The sequence below is a fragment of the Macrotis lagotis genome, chromosome 1, assembly GCF_037893015.1.
Source record: "Macrotis lagotis isolate mMagLag1 chromosome 1, bilby.v1.9.chrom.fasta, whole genome shotgun sequence".
Lineage (NCBI taxonomy): Eukaryota > Metazoa > Chordata > Mammalia > Peramelemorphia > Peramelidae > Macrotis > Macrotis lagotis.
This window is the reverse complement of record NC_133658.1, coordinates 910,638,600-910,653,926: the sequence shown is the minus strand read 5'-3', so window position 1 is coordinate 910,653,926 and position 15,327 is coordinate 910,638,600.

The window sequence follows — 15,327 nt, the reverse complement described above, 5'->3', positions numbered from 1 at the left end:
AAATATTAATGAACAACTATTTGCAAGACTCCATCTTATTTAGATTGGTTTAAGAGTTATATCTCTGGGGCCAGCTTAGGGGTGGCTAGGTGGCACAGTGGATAGAGCACTGGCCCTGGAGTCAGAAGTACCTGAATTTCAAATCCAGCCTCAGACACTTAATAATGACCTAGCTGTGTGGCCTTGGGCGAGCCACTTAACCCCACTTGCTTTGCAAAAACCTTAAAACAAAAAAAGAGTTATATCTCTGGAATTTTCAAGGAAAAAGTCATCTGTCTTATCATGATAATAACAGAAGATAAAATGGACAATTTTAATTACATACAAATTTAAACCTTTTTTTACACAAACAAAAGCAATGCAGTAAAAATCAGGAGGGAAGCAGGTACTTGGAGAAAATATTGATAGCAAGTTTCTCTTTGAACAATCTCATTCCAATACATATATATTATATATGTGTGTGTGTGTGTGTGTGTGTGTATACACACCAGATTCAAGTTTACAGGAATAAAAGAAGATATTAATCCATTTATGAGTGGCTATAGAATATTATTAGGCAGTGTTTAGAAGAAAATATCAAAGCTATCATCCAGCCATAAACATTAATTAAAAACTCAGTTGCAGTCTCTATGTCAAACACTAGAGGGACAAAAAACAAAGACAAAGTATAATCCCTGCTCTAAGGAAACTCAGTCAGATGGAGGAGATGCATACACATAACTATGGACAATTCAGGATATTATACAAGATAAGGCAGAATAAATTGGAATTAGTCAACAGAGGGATTCAAGAGTGAATAGGGATTCAAAATGTAGAATTGTAGCTGAAGCTAGGAGGAATCCAGGGAATTCAGGAGGTGAAGATGAGGAGGAGTACACAAGATGAAAACGTCCAGAGTTAGGAGACAGAGAGTCTTGTTTGAGAAATAGCAAATTGACTATTGTCCCTGGCTCTCAAAATAATGGGAGGTCGGTCAAAGATGTAAGAAGATAAGAAAGGTAGGGGGAAGAGGGTGGCAGGTCATGGAGCTCTTTGAATGACAGTGGACTTTTATGTTTGCTCCTTGAAGTGATAGGGAACCAGTGTTTTATTGAATATGCGGATGGGGAGGTACATGGTCAGGCCTGAATTTTAGGAAGAGCACTTTGCGGGCAGGCAAGTGGTGCAGTGGCTAGAGCGCTGGCCCTGGAGTCAGGAGGGCTTGAATTCAAATTTGACCTCAGATGCTTAATGATTACCAGCTGTGTGACCCTGAGCAAGTCACGTAACCCCACTGCCCTCCCCTCCCCCACAAAAGGAAGAACACTTTGGTAACTGAAGGGAGAATAGACTTGAATGGTTAAAGATTTGTGATAGGATGAATAACTAGGGTGTTACTGGAATAGTAGAGGCATAAGTTTAAGAGAACCCAAACAGTTTCAGAAGAGAGAAGGAGGCATAAGCAAAGATATAATAAAAGCTAATCAACATTCAATAAACATAAGAATAAATCTACCAAATCATTAAGTGAATAAAAAAAATAAATTTAATATCTTAATCAAAGAAATTAACATTAAAGCAACTGAGGATTTTACCTCACTCTCACCACATGAGCAAAGTTGATGAAAAGTGAAAATGACAAATTATGAGGAGTTATGAGAAATTAGAGACATTAATGCATGTTTGGTGGATCTATGAATTGATCTAGCTGTTCTGGAAAGTAATTTAGAACTTTCCTCCCTGAGTTACTAACCTGGGTACACCCTTTGCCACAGCAATGCAGATACCAGGCATATTCCCCTCGCAAAAAAAAAAAAAATCAAAATAAAAGGAAACGGAATGAAATGAACAAAAATAGTTATCTTACCAGCACATTTATCATGGCAAAGACTGGAAACTCAAGAAATATTCATGGGAGTGATTGAAGAAAAAAATTTTACATAAATACAATGGAATACTATTTTGCTGGAATTTTCAAATTTAAAGAATGAAGGAGATGGTTTTAGAAAAACCAGGGAAGACTTGTATGAACTGATATAGAGAGAAGGAAGTAGAATTATTTCTTATCCAGAACAATTTAATTACAAACAGCATGTATGGTCTTGGCTCTCAGGGAAGTGACCATCTTTCAGGAGAAGATCAGTCTATTGAGCAGGATTCTGGCAAGAATCTTACCAGGAATGTCAAAAAAGATCACTCCTGTGATTGTCACAGGACAATTTTCCCCGTTACCTTCAGAGGTGGACAATTGGAGGCATCCTTGAATTCTTGGAAGATAACATCTTCATGTCATATAACCTGGAAAATTTCAGTCAGTTTTGGGATGAACAATGGATACCCCACTTTGTAGATCTCAGCTGGAGTAGAATCAGCACCAGGTGCTTTGCCTCTGGAAAGGAGCCTAATGGCATTCAAACCTCTTCAGTTGGAACTTCAGCTAGGGACTGATTGACTTCAACTTGAAGTAAAGGTCAAGAAAGGGTGGAGGAATAGATGATATGGTGTTTGCTGTTCCATAACTCCAGGAAAAATGCCAGGAACAGAACACAGGTCTGTAGACAACATTTGTGGACTGACCAAGGCCTTTGATACCATCATTCGTGAGGGTTTATGGAAAATTATGTCAAAAATTGGTTGCCTGGAGAATGTTGTATTTTATGTCAGTTCCATGATGGCATGCTTGTCGAGGTTCTGAATAGTGGATGATGCTCTCAAGATTTCCCAGTCACCAATGGAGTGAAGTTAGGTTGCGTCCTTGCTCCCATATTATTGGCATGATATTTTCATCCATGTTATCAAAGACTTTCACTGGGGATGAACATGGCCTCAAGGTCAGCAACTTCACTGATGGCAATTTTTTCAATTTGAAAAGGCTACAAGACAAGACCAAAGTGGAGGGAGTGGACAAGTTCACTTACCTTGGCATGTTATTTCCAAGGAGATGATTTGAGGTTGACATATGCATTATAAGAGCAAGCTCAGTATTTGGGAGACTCTGAAGGAAAGTATGGGAGAAAAGAGGTCTTAGACTGGCCACCAGACTGAAGGTCTACAGAGCCATTGTCCTGACCTCATTGCTATATGCCTGTGAAACCTGGACAGCCTACCAGTGCCATGTCAGGAAACTGAATCACTTCCATTTAAATTCTCTTAGGAAGATTCTGAAGATCACTTGGCAGGAGAAGATACTAGACATTGAGGTCCTTTCTTGAGCGAAACTACCTAGCATTCCAACATTACTACAGAGATTGCAACTGCTATGGACTGGACATGATATTAGAATTTCAGAAACATGCTTGCCAACAAACCTGTTTTATGGAGAACTCATACAGGACAAACACTCACAAGGGGGTCAGAAGAAATGATACCAAGATACCCTGAAGGTCTCATTGAAGAATTTTAGAATTGATTGTACAACCCAGGTGACACTAGCACAGGACCACCCAGCACAGTGTACCCTCATCAGCAAGAATACCATGCTCTATGAGGAGGGTAGAATTGAAGCAGCTCAAAGAAAATGTGACATATATAAAGTTAGAATACTCACCCCAGGTGTTCACATGGACTCTTTGTGCCCAACCTGTGGTAGAGCATTCTGAACTCCTATTGGTCTGAACAGCCACAGTTGGACATGCTGTAATTTGTCTCAAATATAGTCATTTTGGTCTTCTTTTAAAATGAAGGACAAGAATTACCACAAATAATATGACAAATAATTTTGAAAGACTTAATTCTGATCCTTTATATTGCAGTTTGTTTGTATAGTACAGTAATGAAGTAATTTGAAGTGAACCTCTGTGTTTCATACTTCCTCAGATGGAGTTTCCCAAAGTACATTATCAAAGCACCTTACAAACATCTTATTTTAATCTTCACAAAAATCCTGGAAAGAAGGAGCTATTATTATCTTCATTTTACATATGCAGAAATGTCAAGGACATTGGTAAGTATCTGAGGCTATTGGAACTCAGATCTTCCTGAGCATTACATTTCCTACCCATTTAACCATTTTAGGGTTTTGTTTTTGTTTTTGTTTTTCCCAACGGGGGTTGGGAAAATGATAAAATAGATCTTTATTAATTGATGTAGTAGTTGTGATTTGTCTAAGGTCATATAGCAAATGACAGAAGCAAGATTCAAATTCAGATATTCTATTTCCAAACACAGTGCTTTCTTTAATACATTATTTTCTTGCTTAATTATGTCCAACTTTTCATGATCCCATTGGGATTTTGTCATGGCAAAGATATTAAAATGATTTGCCATTTCCTTCTCCAGCTCATTTTTTAGATGAGGAAACTGAGGCAAACTGAGTAAAGTGACACAAGTTCCTTAACACAAGTCCAGGAACACACAGTTAGAAAGCATCTGAGATTAGATTTGAACTCAGGTCCTCCTGACTCCAGGGACAGCACTCAACCCAATGCACCATTAAACTGTCCTTTCAATGTGTCATATTGTATCTCAATGAATATAGCATGTAGACATTTGTAAGGAAATTGTTCTGGAAAAGCTTGTTAATGTGGAAGCCTAGAACTGATGAAAAACATGGAAGTTGTCTAATGGAAAATGCTATGAGTGAGTGGAAGGAGAAAAGCATTATTTTAAACCAAAGAAATTTTTATTCAGTAATTCATTTGGAATATATATTAAGCAAATAAGCTAGACATTATGTATGTAGTGATGAAAAAGGACAATAGCCCCTGCCCCAAGGGAGCTTAAATTGCACCAGAAAGCCTGCATAGCTCTTGATCTATTGCATTCCAATGAGAAACCCAGATGATACTATAATGCAGGTCTATCAGGAAGAGTGCTGGGACTAGAGAGAGAAAAATGATTCAAAATTCTGTCTCATAAATTTAATGTATAAGTGACCTTGGGCAAGCAACTGAACCTCTCTCAGTCACAGTTTCCTCATTTATAAAACAGATAATATTAATACCTTTCTCACAGTGTTAGAGGCTAAAATAGGAAAATACTCGTTAGCTCCATTTCTTATCCTCTTATAATTTGACTTCTACCATCATTACACTGAAATTTCTATTTCCAAAGTATCAATAGTCTATTTTAAAATATTATATATTTATATAATTTATATAAGATTTATTTATTATATATGTATGTATAATATTTATTTATTTATTTATTTAAATATAAATATGTATTTATATAATACTCCTTTCTCCCTTGCAGAAAACCATCCTCATTGTAAAAATTTTTTAAAATGGAGAAAACTGGGGTGGCTAGGTGGCATAGTGGATAAAGCACCAGCCTTGGAGTCAGGAGTACCTGGGTTCAATTCTGGTCACAGACACTTAATAATTACCTAGCTGTGTGGCCTTGGGCAAGCCACTTAACCCCATTTGCCTTGCAAAAAACTAAAAAACATGGAGAAAATTGAGAGAAATTGATATATACATTAAAAACAAACTGATCCAATATTCTGCCCCATAGACTCTGCTCTTACCATCTATGCCTCTGCAAAGAATGAGGGTTTTTCACAAATCTCTTCTTTGGGTGAAACTTGTTCTTTATAATTTTTCAATATTAATTTTCAATTATTTTGTGATTTTTGTGATTTCTCTTTATATTATTGCCTTGGTTTATAATGTTGTCCAATTTCCACTGACTTGACTTTGCATTGGCTCATTTCTCTTTTCATACTTCTCTGTTTTCATCATTTTCATCATTTCTTATACTATAACTTTCCATTATATTCATGTACCACAATTTTTTTAGCCATTTCCCAGTCAGTGGCTCTCTAGCTTGCTCCTGGTATTTTGCTACCATAAAAAAGTGCTCTATAAACATTTAGGTGTATATGTAAGATTTCTTCTAATGATCTTTAGGAATATGCCTCACAGTGGAATCTGGAGTTCCAAATTGCTTTACAGAATTATTAATTTTCATAGCCCAACAGCAAATGCATTACTATGTATATTCTTCAACAACCCTTCTGGCATTGATTATTCCCCTCTTCTGTCATCATGGCTAGTGGTGGTGGTGGGGAAACCATAGAGTTGTTTTGATTTTGTTTTTGGAATTGTTTTTCCTGTGGTCATTAATAGTTTGTATTTGACTTCTCATATCTTTTGATCCTAGCAATTTTAATTTTTACTAAATAAAATCTGCCAACGGGGAATTTTTAATATTTTTGTCTACTGTGTTTACTCTACCTTATCTGTGTCATATGGGCATCAAGAATTCTAAAACTAAAGCCCTATAGTAAGGAGGCATATCACATCATGAAGATCTGAAGACCCATTCATTGAAGTGGGTCATGCCCCTTTAATAAATTCATATTGGCTTGAAATTCTACCTCAGTGGGTTTTATTAGAGTTTGGACACACCTCATGCCTGGACTATTATAGTAACTTTCTTGTTGGATTTCCTGCTTTATAGCTCTTTCAACTCTAATATAGCCTCCACTCAATGACAATTGTGCTTCTCCTTTATGTATGATTATGCTCTCAGTTTCTTTTTCTTGTCTTTTGACTATAACTAGTACTTAGTGTTTACATGGAGTATCCTTATTTTATCTCTGATTTTATTAGAAAAATTTATAGCCAATCTCTGTTACACATAGTGGTTGAGCCTAGTTTTTGATATATATATATATATATATACATATATATATATATGTATATATATATATATATGTATATATATATACATATATATATATATACACACAATTTTAAGGAGAAAATTATATATTCCTGTTTTCTTTCAACAAAATGAATATTATATTAGTTATATTTTCCTGAATCTATTTGGGTTACCATATTCAAGTTTTATTACTCATATGATTGATTAAGTTTATAATTTTCACAGTAGTAAACTAATCTTAAATTCATGACTCAAATCCAATCAGGATATAGTATATAATTTTTATGATATCTTGTTATAACTTTTCAAATTATTAATATATTCAAAATTTTGCAGTGATGTTCATTGGAGGATATTTGTCTTTAGTTTTCTCTTTCTGTTTATGACACAGAAGAAGAGAAATCTCGAGAATAGTGAAAGAGAAAAAGAATGTACTTCAGTCTGTATTGAGATTTCAATGACTCTGACTCTGGGGTGAGTTGCCTTCTTTATCCTAAGTCCACCAAAGAAGTTGCTTCAATATTTTTCCCACAGTTGCTATTACTAGTTGTACTTCCCCTCTATTCCTCCCCACTCTCATTTATTCTTTTTTCTCTCTCCTTTCATCCTGTCCCTGTCCAAAAGTGTGTTGTATCTGAGTACCTTCTCCTATAATCTTCCCTCCCTTCTATCACTTACCCCCCCTTCCTTCCCCCCATTCCCCCTTATCCCATCCCTTTATTCTCATTTTTCTCTAGGGTAAGATAGATTTCTATACCCCATTAATTGTGTATGTTATTTCCTCTCTGAGCCATTTCTGATGAGAATGAAGTCTCACTCATTCCCCTTCACCTTCCCCTATTCCACTCCATTGAAAAAGACTTTTTCTTAACTCCCCTTCTTCTTTCTCTTCCTTCCAATATTTACCTTTATCACCCATTGACTCCATCCTTTTACTTTATTATACCATTACATTCCTGTGCCTTGTCTATATAAGCTCCTAACAGCTCTTATAAATGAGAAAGTTCATATGAGTTATCAATATCTTCTTCCCATGCAGGAATATAGACACTTCAATATCATTAAGTCCATCATAATTAATCCTTCTTGTCCATTCCCCTCTATGGTTCACCAGACTCCTGTACTTGAAGATCAAACTTTATGTTCAACTCTGGTTGTTTCAATAGGAAAGTCTGAAAGCCCCCTGTTTCATTGAAAGTCCATATTTTCCCCTGAAAGAGGATGTGCAGTTTTGCTGAGTAGCTGATTCTCAGTTGTAAACCAAGTTCTTTTGCCTTCTGGAATATCATGTTCCAATCCCTATGAGCCCTTAATGTAGATACTGCCAGAGCCTGTGTAATTCTGACTATAGATCCACAGTAATTGAATTGTTTGTTTCTGGCAGCTTTTATTATTTTCTCTTTTGACTTGAAAGTTTTGGATCTCTTTCCCAGGTTATCTCAATTTGTATTTTACCTCAATTTCTATTTTACTCTCTGATTCTAGGATCTCAGGACAATTTTGCTGCATTATTACTTGAAAAATAAAATCTAGACTCTTTTCCTGGTCATGACTTTCAGGTAGCCCAATAATTTTTAAATTATTTCTTCTGGATCTGTTTTCGAGGATGGTTGTTTTTCCAATGAGTTATTTCACATTTTCTTCTAATTTTTGCCTTTTTTTTGGAAGAGTTTTATTTCCTCCTGATTTCTCACAAAGTCATCAGCTTCCTTTAGTTCCATTCTGCATTTCAAGGAGTTATTTTCTTCAGAGAGCTTTTTTTAAATCCCCTTTTCCAGCTGTCCAGTTCTGCTTTTTTAAGGCATTCTTCTCCTCACTTACCTTTTGTTTTGCTTTTTTCCATTTGACCTAAACTGGTTTTTAATATATTATTTTCTTCAGTTTATTTTGCATTTCTTTCACCAAACTGCTGATTTGGTTTTCATGATTTTTCTGCATCACTCTCATTTCTCCTCCCAATTTTCCCTCCACCTCCCTTAATTGCTTTTCAAAGTATTTTTTGAGCTCATCCATAGTCTGAGCCCATTTTCTATTTCTCTTGGAGATTTTGGATCTGGAAGGTTCGATTTTGTCATCATCTTAATATGTGTTTTGATCTTCCATGGGACCAAAGTAATTTTCTATGATCAGATTCTTCTTTTTTTTTCTGTTGTTTGCTCATTTCCTCAGCCCAAGACTAATTTACAGCACTTCTGAGGCTTTGGGTTTTTTTTTTTTTTTGGAATACCCTAATGGAACCTTTACTCCTCCAAAGTCTTATGCTCCCTTGCCTGTGCTTTGATATGTAGATGATCACAGGTGCTCCCCACTGCCCTGGAACTGTGAGAAGGGTAATTACATACTATCTTAGTATGGAAGGCCAAACTGCAACTGGGATCTGAGTGTGGGCAAACATCAGAGGCCTGTCCCGGGGAGAGCAGAGGGATTTCTGCAATCTCCCCTTTACAGTCTGTGGGCTGTGCTCTGGAGGTGCAGGCTGGTGCAGCAGAGTTCTCTAACCACCCCTTCAAGCTGTTCCTGGTTATCCCTGGGCTGAGCTGCAGCCATGGCTTTTTCCCAACTCCCAGTCCTGGTGAAACACACCTTTCCCATGGAACTTCTAAGTTGTCTTGGACTGGGAAATTGTATCACTCTTTCTTTCTGTGGGTTCTGCCCCTCTACATTTTCTCTAGAATTATAATTTGACAGCTTTTGGAGTTTTGTGGGGAATGAGTTTCAGTGAAATCCTGCCTTCACACATCTTGGCTCTGCCCTCAAATACAACTTTGATTAAAAAATTTTGTATGTTGTCCCATTGTTGTCATTGCCTTTACTAATATCTATTATTGCTATTATTTTATGTTTGATCCAGTTATTTTTATGATTGATATTTAATCTCCATTTGATATTATTACTTTTTTCCTAGCAGTACATTATTTTTGTATAAGTTTCATTGATTTGTAGTAAAAAGCTGTGCATGATATATTTTGTTCTCTGCATTTGTTTTTGAGGTTCCTGTGCCCTAATGGCATAAGAATGTCACACCTAATTTTTATAAAGGGTCCATGTATATTAAAAATATACACACTCCTATTTCAATTCAATATTCTCCAGAGATCTATCATACTTAACTTCTCTAAAATTCTATTTATAATCTTAGCTTGCTTATTATTAATTTTATGGTTAGATTTGCCCAGCAATGAAAGAGGGCCAATTGAGGTCCCTTACTATTAAGGGATTTTATTGTCTATTTCTCTTTGTAATTCATTACTTTTTTAAGCATTTAAAATATTATATTATTCTTTTCACAAAAGAAAAGTACTGAAATTCATTTATTGTTTATGTCAGCTTTCAGAAGATTGCAGTTTACTTTTTATCTCTTTCAATTAAAATTATTAGTCCTATGTTTTTTCTGAAGTCATAAATGTTACTCTTCATTTTATGTGTTCAGCTTAGGTATATATTTACTACAATCCTTTATTTTAACAACATGTAAGTTATGTTTCAGAAGACTATGTCTTTATGTTACTTTAAAAAAGGGCATATTAGGATTTATGTTTCTAATCCATCCTGCTAACTCTTTTGGAATTTGGTCCTTTCCCATTCATACTTCTTATCATTTTTTTAGTTTTTTTTTTGCAAGGCAAATGGGGTTAAATGGCTTGCCCAAGGCCACACAGCTAGGTAATTATTGTGTCTGAGACTGAATTTGAACCCAGGCACTCCTGACTCCAGGGCCGGTGCATAATCCATTGCGCTACCTAACCTCCCCTTCTCATCGTTTTTATTCAATCTTTCTCCATCTTACTCTCTTATACTTTTTCTTCTCCAAGACTACACTGCCTATTTATTTCAAGCTGTTCTCTTTCCCTTTTTTAAATTTGGGTTTTGTATTGTCCTCTCTCTTATATTCTATTTCCTATCTTCTTGTTCCTATCTGTATCTAGTTTGAGTTGCATGTATTCACACACTAAACTCTATGTGCATGTGTACATATGTATGCTAATGTTTAATGTTTAAAATAAAGAATATAGTCTGTAAAGGGAGATGGACTCTTCCAAGGAGCATGATCTTTAGAATTCAGTATAATTCCTAGGGATGTGACACACAGAGGGAATGGACTCATGCAAAAAAATTTGGCAGCAAATGGGTATAAAATGATCAAAGAGAAGACAAAGGTCAATAATATATTGTACAATAAGGACCATGGAAACATTCCTACTACAAGGCATTATTCTCTCTATCATCTGCAGGAATTTGGTATTTTAGGAGTGGAAAAAGGGAAAAGGGAGGGATCGACCTGTACAGAAACACTTTAGAAGAGAAAACCCAAAATAAGTGCCTCAAAAATTTTAAATTCAGGGGTGGCTAGGTAGCTCAACAGATAGAACACTGACCCTGGAGTCAGGAGGACCTGAGTTCAAATCTGACCTCAGACACTTAATAATTACCTAGCTGTGTGGCCTTAGGCAAGCCACTTAACCCCGTTTGCCTTGATAAACCTAAAAAAAATTTTTTTAATTGATGAGGAATATAGACAATAAAGAAAAAGTAATAGAACACTAAGATGGAATAAAGAAGTATAAGAACAATGAATCATAAAATAAATGTCTATAATAGATACAAAGGTAAGATAAACAATGAAGGAGGTTAAAAAATAAAATCCAATTTAGAAACAAAAAGGCCAAAAAGTGATTTAAAAAATAATAAACCAGAAAGATTGAAGGGAAATAAAGAGGGATTTGATTCAGCTATTTAATTGAATGAAGTGGGGTAGGGAGAGTAGCATGGAGGAGAGGAAAAAGAAAGGAAATAATAGGCAAAATTCCAAAAATGGTTAAAATAACTGGAGAGTGACTTGAGTGTAAGAGAAAGGGTACCAATAGGAATAGAGTTGACTTAAAATAGATTAAATTAAATAACTGAACAGCTATAATACTGTATTACTAAGGAAAGAGAAAATCCTAATTTGGAAAAACTTAGAGACAAATGGAGGAAAATACAAATGTAACTCTCCTAGAATTAAATGAGAATGGGTGAAGCAATCCAATAAAATGAAAAAGAGTGATAGATTATATAAGAAAGCAAAATCTCATGCTTATAAATAATTAAATAATCTTTTACTTATAAACCATATTTTTAAAAAGATATAATCAAAGGATGAGAATAGAAAAAATTACCATCCTTCAAGTAGTACAGAAAAAACAAAAGTTGAAATCACAAAGAAAAAATAAACTTTCAAAACATAAGAAGGAATAAACAAGGAATGTGTTTTGAACAGAAAGTAACCATAGGCAACAAAACAAAATTAATATTAAACTTATATGCTCCCAAGGTCTTACTTCTTAATTCATAAAACTGTAATTTCAAAAAGATTGATACTGTAATAATGTATTGATAAAAGATTTCAATGTTTCCCTCTAAGTTTTGCACGTCTGACTGAGGGATGAGCAATGGGGGAAAATATGAAATAAGCAAATTTCTGGAGAAACTAGAGCTAAGATATTTATGACATCTTTTTAGTGGGAAAACAAAAAGAATATACATATTTCTCAATGTTATTGAGAACGTTTACAAAAAATGACACATATTATTAAGGAACAAAGACAGTGCAAACTAATGTAGAAAGTCAAAAATTATAAATGCATGCTTTACAAATCAAAGTACAATAAAAATAGTTATTGCATCAGCAGACCACAAATGAAACATATAGTCCAAAGTGGAATACTAATCATAACGACAGAGTCATAAAGCAAATCATAAAAATAATAGTAAATAGATGAAAAAGATAACTGAAAAAACATTCTAAAATTCCTAGGATGGAGCTAAAAGAGTACTTAGGACATTGTAGATCTACAAACAAATTAACAAAATAACAAAAGAGAGAAATGATGAACTGAATGTACATATCTATATCAATATCTATAGATACATATGAAACAGAAAGATAGCAAGCAAGCCTAAAATAAAATAGAAAAGAGAAACTAGAGTTGTGAGCCCTATAAGGAGATTATAAAGAGAAATGGATTATAGGAGAAATTGGTTAGAAATAATAAAAAATAGAAGATTCATTGAAAAGACTAATAGAATTGATGAACCTTTAGGAAATTTGATTTTTAAAAAAAAAGATCAAAGAATTAAAGAAAAATTAAAAAAATGTAAAGCAAGGAGATTTATCAGTACCAGATTTCAAACTATATTATAAAGCAGTGATTATCAAAATTATCTGGTACTGAGTAAAAAAGTAAAAAGGTAGATCAATTGATTACAGTAGATATATCATTTATAACATCAAATAAACATAATAACTGTATTGGATAAGAATAAAGATTCAAGATTTGGAGATAAGAAGTCATTATTTGGAAGAAATTATTGGAAAAACTGGAAAGCATTATGAAAGAAAAAGCATGCAACAATGTCTCATAGCATTTACCAAGTAAAGTCAAAACAAATAAATGACAGATATAAAGAGATTTTACAAGAAAATTTGAACATAGAACATATTACTTATCAGAATTACAGATAGATGAATTATTTATGAATAAACAAATTTAGATATAAAATGAATAATTCTCATCACATTAAATTAAAAGGATTTTATGCAAATAAAACAAATGAAGCCAAAATTAGAAGGAAGGTAGGAAATTGGTCAGGGGAGGGAAATTTATAGGCATTTTCTCCCAAAAATCCCACTCATATATAAAATACATAAATAATGTTGTCAAATCTCAGAATATGAATCATTCTTAAACTGATAAATGGTCAATGGATATAAACAAGCAGTTCTCAATGAAGAAATCAAAACATTTTCTATTCATATGAAGAGATGCCTAAATCATTATTGTTTAGAGAAATGCAAATTAAAACAATGTCGTGATACCAGCTTGGCCTAAGTGATAGAATAGTAACGTGACCAATGTTGATAAGGGAGTTGTTGAGAGAATTGTGAACTAATCCAACTATTTTGGACAGCAATATGGAATTATGCCCAAAGAGTTATTAAACTACCTTCACTATTTGACCCAACAATACCAATACTTGGACTGTTTCCAAAGATGATTAGGGGGAAAGGAAAAGAATCTCTATGTTCTAAAATGTTTATAGCAGCTTCCTTTGTGGTTGCAAAGGACTACACATAGGATGCCATCAATTGGAGAATGGTTGAACAAGTTGTGTTATATAATTGCAAGAGAAATGTACTGTGGAATAAAAAAATGAGATAAATGATTTTAGAAAATCATGGCAAGACTTGCATGAAATAATGAAGAGTGAAATGAGCAGAATCAGGAGAACACTGCATATAGTAACTAATATTGTTTTGAGGATGACTTTAAGTGAGTAAGTTTCTTTCTTTATTAAAAATATCCAAGCTAACCATAACAGACATATGAAGAAAGATGCTATCTATATCTAGACAAAGAACTGGTAAATAGAAGTATGTATAGGACAATTTTACATGTAAATGCAACTATTTGTATGTAATCATAGCCATCTCTAGAGTGGGGAGGAGGAGAGAAGGAAAAAGAAAAAAAAATTTACATGACAATTTAGTTTTATATTTGAAAGAAATAATATGTTGTGGATAGAAGATTTTCAGTTTCATGTTTAATCATCTTTTTTATTTTTACTATGTAATGGAAATACTTGCTTTTTTCTATAAATTAAAAATAAAATATATTTTTGAAAAGTAAAAATGAACACAGAAAATCATATAAAAATAATAAATAAGCAAAGTAAAATTCCAACAGTATCAGAAATAATATAAAATATGACCTTAGCCTAGCTTATATAATTATGTTCTAATGAAACAGTATCAAAAAAGGAGAAAGATCTTTAAAAATGGAAAATACCTACTATCAGAAGAAAAGAAAGAGATCTTAAATTAAAATAGTCTCAGAAAAGAACTAGTGTAAAGTCACTACCTAAATGAGGAAAGGGGGGAAGGGAGCTTCTGAACCTGATGGATTCACAGCAGGAAATTTTTTTCAAATTCTTAAGGAATAATCAGTATTTAAACAGCACAAAGTACTCTCATAAATTAAAAAACAAAGGACTCTATTAGAATCTTTTCATAACACAAATGTCATCTGAATACCTAAGACAGGAAAGACAAAAGGGAAAACTAAAAAAAATGCTTTAAAGAAAAGGGGTGGCTAGGTGGTAGTGGATAGAGCACTGGCCCTAGAGTCAGTAGTACCTGAGTTCAAATCCTGCCTCAGACACTTAATAATTACCTAGCTGTGTGGCCTTGGGCAAGTCACTTCAGCCCACTGCCTTGCAAAAAAAAAAACTAAACTAAAAAAAATTATGATTCAACAATTTGTAAATAAATCTTGCCATACTATATGGCAATACTATATTTCTCCAAGAAATCCTTCAATGTGAACAAGTAGAATTTATAACAGGGATGCAGGAATAGTTCAACATTTATTCTTACTTTTTTATTTTAATCTTATTTTTATTTTTGCCATTTTTATAATTAAAAGTGAATGATGCAAAATTGTTAAGAACAAATATGGTGGGGTGGCTAGGTGGCACAATGGATAAAACATGGGCCCTGGAGTCAGGAATACCTGAGTTCAAATCCAACCCTAGACATTTGATTACTTAGTGTGGCCTTGGGCAAGCCACTTAACCCCATCGCCTTGCAAAAAAAAAACAAAACCCTAAAATAAAATAAAATAAAATATAAAATAAAATAAAATGAAATGAAATGAAATAAAAAGAACAAATATGGTGTGATTGAAGAGACAGATATAC